This window comes from Esox lucius, chromosome 8 (assembly GCF_011004845.1).
Source record: "Esox lucius isolate fEsoLuc1 chromosome 8, fEsoLuc1.pri, whole genome shotgun sequence".
Classification (NCBI taxonomy): domain Eukaryota; kingdom Metazoa; phylum Chordata; class Actinopteri; order Esociformes; family Esocidae; genus Esox; species Esox lucius.
In genome coordinates, this window is record NC_047576.1 from 22,620,559 (window position 1) to 22,626,857 (window position 6,299).

The following is a 6,299-nucleotide window of genomic DNA, read 5'->3' on the forward strand; positions in this document are numbered from 1 at the left end:
CCACTAGTGGGACATGTGCTCACAGCTCAGCACCGTGCAGCTCAATTGGCATTCGCCAGAGAACACCAGAATTGACAGGTTTGCCATTGGTGCCCCATTCTCTTCACAGAAGAGAGCAAGTTCACACTGAGCACATGTGACAGACATGAAAGAGTCTGGAGATGCTGTGGTGAACGTTGGGTCAGTGATGGTCTGGGGAGGCATATCCTTGGAGGGTTGCACAGACCTCCAGGTGCTAGCTAACGGTCCCCCTACTGCTGTTATGTATCGGTATGAAATCTTCAGACCCATCGTCAGTCTTTACACTGGTGCAGTGGGCCCTGGGTTCCTCCTGGTGCAGGACAATGCCTGGCAGCTGGACACCATCCGCCGTTTAATCAGGAGCATGCCCAGACGTAAAGGTACGTGGGGGCCATACGCACTACTGAGTCACATTATGAGTTGTTGTGATGTAATTCACACAGTTTGGACCAGCCTGTGATTTCAATTGTTCACTTAGATTTTTGCTTTCAGTTTGAATCCAGCCCTAAATTGGTTGGTGATTTTGGTTTGCACTGATCGTTGTTATGTCATTTTGTTCTCAACGAATTACACAATGTACAGTAAAGATTTTGATCTTTAATTTATTTTGTGCTTTGAGACCCGGTGTGATTAAAGTGTTCCCTTCATTTATTTGAGCAGAGTAGAAGGCCACTTTGGTTTGGAGAGAAGGGATTGGAGGTGGAGAGTGGTGAGAGCAGGGGTGTTTCAGAGCATTGGGGGTAAGACAAATTGAGCAGAGTGGATGTGGTTTTGAATATATACTTTGCTACAAACTAAATATTTGCTACAATGATATTTGCATTTATGTGTAGTTTTTTATAAAACTGAGACATTCTTATTTTTAAACCAGACACACAAATTACCAAAATGGAAATGTATATGCATTGGAGAGGAGGGAGTGGTCAAGGATGGAATAAGTTGGGTAAAGGAGAGTGAATGTATAATTGTACATGTCCTACTTATGTTGTTTACATTGGATTCTTTATATAAACTATATTATGGACACCAATAATAACAGTATCTTTCATAGCCACAATTTAGTCCTTTTCTGTTAGACTGCTATCCAAACCCATTGAAATGAGTAGAATGTCGGTTAGACGAGGCCACATCTGCCCAAGAATGTGTGGGAGCATAAACTAAATGTACAGGTGCTGGAAGGAAGGGCAGGGGCCTTTCACTTGGCAGACACTGTCAGAACAATGTCTCTAGGGAGAGATGTATCCATAAGCTGAGGTGCCAGGCTCCTCGTATCCTAAGTAGTCACAGCCGAACAGAAGATTCCAGTGTGAAATTGCTTACGTGTCCAAAGTAGTTCCTCCATACAGAGCTGAACAAGAACACATGTAGTAACATACTCAAGTTGTCAAATGTTCTCTGACCAAGAATGTAAGACTACCATGGTAACCTAGCATTTCATCCAGTTCTCCTATTGTGTACAGCCTAGCATTCCATCTTGTTTTTCCCTCATGTTTTGATGATCTGTTTTTCTCCTTTTGTTTGTTCATTGAACAAGGACAAGCAGCCTCATCAGATGACAAGAATGGGAGGCATGAAGTAAAGGAAATAGATTGGGGAGTAGTATGAAGAGAGGGAAGGAGGATAGTGAGTGCCTTCACTTAAACATTTCACACTAAATGTTCAAAAATCTCCAACAGCACCTCAGCATGAATCTGAAAATGCATGTGATGTCAGGATGTGATGACTATTCCAGAATTTGATTGTGACGCAACAATACATTTCACCCACAGCTGCCCAGAAACACCACGCTGCGTACTAGTTATTTTCACGATTTAGGGAAACGGGACACCAGGCGCAGAGTTAACAGACAATGACGGATTTAATGACAAAAACTAGGGCAGGTGAGAAAACATCAGGAATAAGGTAGGCATGCTTGAACACTATGACTCAACAAGAGCTACACATAACTGGGCAGGCTAAATAGGGGCTACAAAGACCGGTGAAAACAATGTGACAAGAGGACAAGCTACATTCAAGAACAAAGGATAAAAACCAATCAGAACAGGCTACATTCAAGGACAACGGCAAAAAAAAAAAATGAACTAAACAGAACCTCACAGTTATGTAGCTAATTTCTGGTTTTGACTGGTTAAAATTATATTCGTAAACTACCAGCAGTAATACTGTTAAAAGTTTGAAAACATATAAAATAAGATAGTAATTATTAAAACATTGTTTTAATTCTAATTGCTTACTATATGCACAGCCATGTTTATATACATTGTACTGGATTCTGTATGTCATGAAGTTCGTCTTACCAATGATCTTAAAAAAAAAAAAGATGATCCATGAATCTTTCCGGAAGACAAGCAAATGTAAATGATGAGCAAATGTGACCTATCTTATTACCTTAATCCTCGGTTGACTTGGACTAATACAGCGCCCACAAAATTTCTAGAGGCTACCTTCAGGTTACCTCTAGAAAGTTTTTACACAATGATTTTGACCGTTAGTCAGCTCACCCATGATATGAGTCCTGTATACTGGTCGCTAATTTGTTTGTTTGTTTGTGTTAGTTGAATTATGTTTATTTTAGCTACTAATCTCCACAGTTGTTGCAGTCAAAGCCAAGACCAACGCAATTATCCTTTTATATACGGATTTGGATACAAATCATGGATTAGAACACCTCATTAAATGGTTCATATCTACACTATGAATATAACTTCTCACATTGAGGACATGAATTAAAGACTGTGCTAAATACTAGTGAATAACAGAGTGGTCAAACCGACCAGTGACATTGCGTCACTTGTAATTAGATGTTCTAGTGAGACGTTCTAAAGATAGTTTAGACTCAAACCAACGTGATCGTACGCTTGTGTGATGGAACAACTTGCGTGATCATAAGTTTCGAAGGGTTAAGTGTCATGTTATTTATGAAGTTTTGTCAATATTGTGAGGCTAATCTCTCCTTGATTGCCATGTATTCTTATAACCGTTTGACACGTATGTTCAAAATATTTATTATGGCCATCGCAGTTTATCTATTAGCACAAGGCACATAACACAAAGCATTGCATCCACATTTTTGATGGTGACTGGTTTGTTTATATGAGCCATTGGTTAAATTTCTGGCAATGGACAAAAGTTTAATTTTGACCTCTTATATGGGTCGGACTGCTTATCTATTTTCGGTGATAGAAACTAGGATAGACCTAACGTCAATGGGGCTAAGCATGGAGTTGGGAAAGAGTCATTTCGTCTGTGGCAAAGATTAGGGAATGGAGCATTATGATGACTAGGTCTGAAACGGCGTGTGTGGATAGTTCCTTGAATGAATCCATGCTGGTTGATTAAATATTCCCTTGCTATGTGTTTGGGCAACTCCGAAATATTCATTTTTTTTAGGAGGGGGAGTTGTGGGAATTCAGTGTGGGAATAAAATATGTATTTATTGCTTTAACCATGTTTTGAATATCTGGAGAACATTTTCGCATTCTGAATCTTGCACACTTTGTAATGTTCAAATAGTTTTAAAGGTTGTACTGATTGTGCAAAGCAAATTGCTATGTATTTTGTGTACATTTGTTATCATTGTCATTATTGAAAGCATTCTGTTTAATATGTACATGTCTGTTTAGTATGTACATGTATGTCTGATTAAAGATGTCATATAAAACAAAACAAAAACTGACAAGAGCTTGATATTGTTATGACCACCAGATTGACTGTAACCAGTGACCTTAGTGAACTATCCATTTGACTGGAACCACGTTTTATTCAGATGAGACAAAGATATAGCTATTTGGCCACTCTGAAGGAACTGGATTGATTCTGTATGTATGCATTTTCTTAGGCCCCTTGCTTTATTCCACCTCATCAAACATTATGGAAGTATCACTTCTTTTACTTTGGTTCGGGGAGGGTCCACAAAGTATGAAATGCAGTGAGCCAATAATCATGTCATGCCACATTTTCTTTTTAATTTCTTGATGACGAATTAGTTCAAGTTTACCTCAAAGATCTTTGAACAAGTTTACCTCAAGTAAAGCTTATAACATACAGCTCTGGAAAAAATTAAGAGAAAACCTGTCCCCTACTTTTTTTCTCAACAAAAAACTAACGGACTATAGTACAAACTTACTTTGAAGGGCAATCAGAGAGATTTTGAGGTTTCCACTCAGTAGGTCCCTTCAGCTGAGAAAAAAAAAACAAGGTGTATTCTGAATTCAAGTTCAACTCTGAAACTGTGAATAAATTATGTGTATGTGATGTGTTTTTGAGTGCATGTGGGTTTGCTGTGTACAAAAGATAAAACAAGCTCGGGTGTGTGGGCCTGATTGCAATATCACCATGGCACTAGGGGTTAACTCTACTTTTCCACTTTTAACCTAGGATGAATTGTTGTGATTCCATGGTAATGAGGTAGCTTGTTGGAGCCCAGGTCTTGGCCCAGGCTGTTAATCACTGGGTCCCCAATCAGGAAACATCAACGGGTAAAATATCTTAAACCTTCTAAATTTGCAACTGTCTTGCGCTCCACTCACCTCCTGAATCAGCTGTGAAATTGTATCAGATGAGAAGGTAGGTGAACTGCAGCTATACCCGCCCAGCCTGTACTCACCAGACCAAATCATATTCCCTGTCAAGCTGCAGTCCTCAAAGGACTTAAAAAATGTCGGAGGAATCAAGATGAAGGATGGACTATTGATTGCTGAATACTGTGACACAGCGTCATGAAACCTCATGAACTACAGTATGTATCATTACATACTGTTCACAGGTGACCTTGATTCCTTGTCACTTTGGGTTTGTCAGTGTGACCTCAGTTATGTGAAATACTGTACTATAATTTTGATTACAATTATACTCACATGGGGCACCATACAACATGGTTGACTGTCCTCACACATGCAGCCAATAGTGTAGTAGTATAGGTTACATTCATTCCTGCACATTTTTCAACATGTAAGATTAAAATGTCACATTTCTTCAGTATGCACTGCGCCATTCATCTCATAAAAAGTAAGTCCCTAACACACAATGTTTGGATATTCTGATTACGATAAATGCATTCTGATTTTAAAATGACCTCAATCCTGCCCAGCCTGTTCATTAAATCAGTACAAGTAATACATTTTTTAAACTGAACATTTGAGACATTAAGAAGTTTTCTGACATGGATGACTATGTGCCATTTGCAATGACCCAAATTAAATTGAATTGCGGTGGCGGCGGCAACATCAGTGGCGTGTAGAGCAGCTCTGATGAGGGAGGTGATTAGAGCATTTTACTGATGAGCTGCCCTATTATAGATTTCACCACTGAGAATGACTTACAGCTTTGGTCTCCAGCGCTAATTTTTATCTCCAATTTTAGCGTGCCACAACATTGTATTAGTCACAGGGTGAGGAAAATCTGTGACATCCAAAATCGGCTGATGGAAACAATAAAAGCTGTTTGACAGAGGTTTTACTCTAGTTGTTCATCAGAGAATAATTGGAAATACAGGTGCATCCATTTTCAGGCCAAGTCTGTTGTTAGTTTTTCCAGATTTACTTTATGAATTGCATCACCCACTCCATCAAAGACGTTGTGGAATAACACTGTTTGAAAACAAATGTCCTCTGCTCTTGGTTTCAATGAACACATAGATAATCACCTGTATCTTATAATCTTACTACAAACCTTTTTCTTTGGACTGTCTATTAGAATTAATACTTTATGTCAAATTGTATTTTCCTATGTTATCAGCACTCATCTTAAGTACAATCTGAACTGATTAGTTTCAGCATCTAACCTAAATTCATACAGAATTCACTAGGCTACAGTATTCAGTGAAATGCAGTGAAAACTTAAAACACACATTTGACCAATCCTATTGATTAGCCTAACCATGAATCCACTGATGTGTTGATCTATTGTGCCCGTATCCAGATATTTATATTTCAATATGAAGGTTATGCAACAGTTTTTAGAATCTTATGGACGGATGGAGGAAGACAGTCATGCACGAAAGCTTTACTTCAGTTTAAAGAGGCAATGAAATTAAGCAGATATGAGCATTCTCACAAAAGGTAAATATATAGACAAGTGTCTAATTTGTAGTGTTAAATTATTTGGATGTATTTATTAGAGTACAACCTACCCATACATCATTAGGAAAAATAGAAAAATACGAGGCAAATAGTATTCATTCCAGTTAGAAGTGGAAAGTAATGATGTTTTTTTTTTTTATGTCAAATCTGCAATGAATTCTCAGAGACAGGTATAATTCGTCAATACAAAACTCAACA

At 38.3% G+C, this 6,299-nt stretch overlaps 1 long non-coding RNA gene across 1 annotated transcript; it reads left to right on the forward strand.

Annotated features, from left to right (window-relative positions):
• The first annotated feature begins 367 nt into the window (after positions 1-367).
• LOC109616034 lies at positions 368-2,166 on the forward strand. Its single transcript, XR_002197069.1, has 4 exons — positions 368-401; positions 682-761; positions 1,556-1,644; positions 1,791-2,166. It is a non-coding gene; the product is annotated as an uncharacterized LOC109616034 (long non-coding RNA).
• The last annotated feature ends 4,133 nt before the right edge of the window (positions 2,167-6,299 follow it).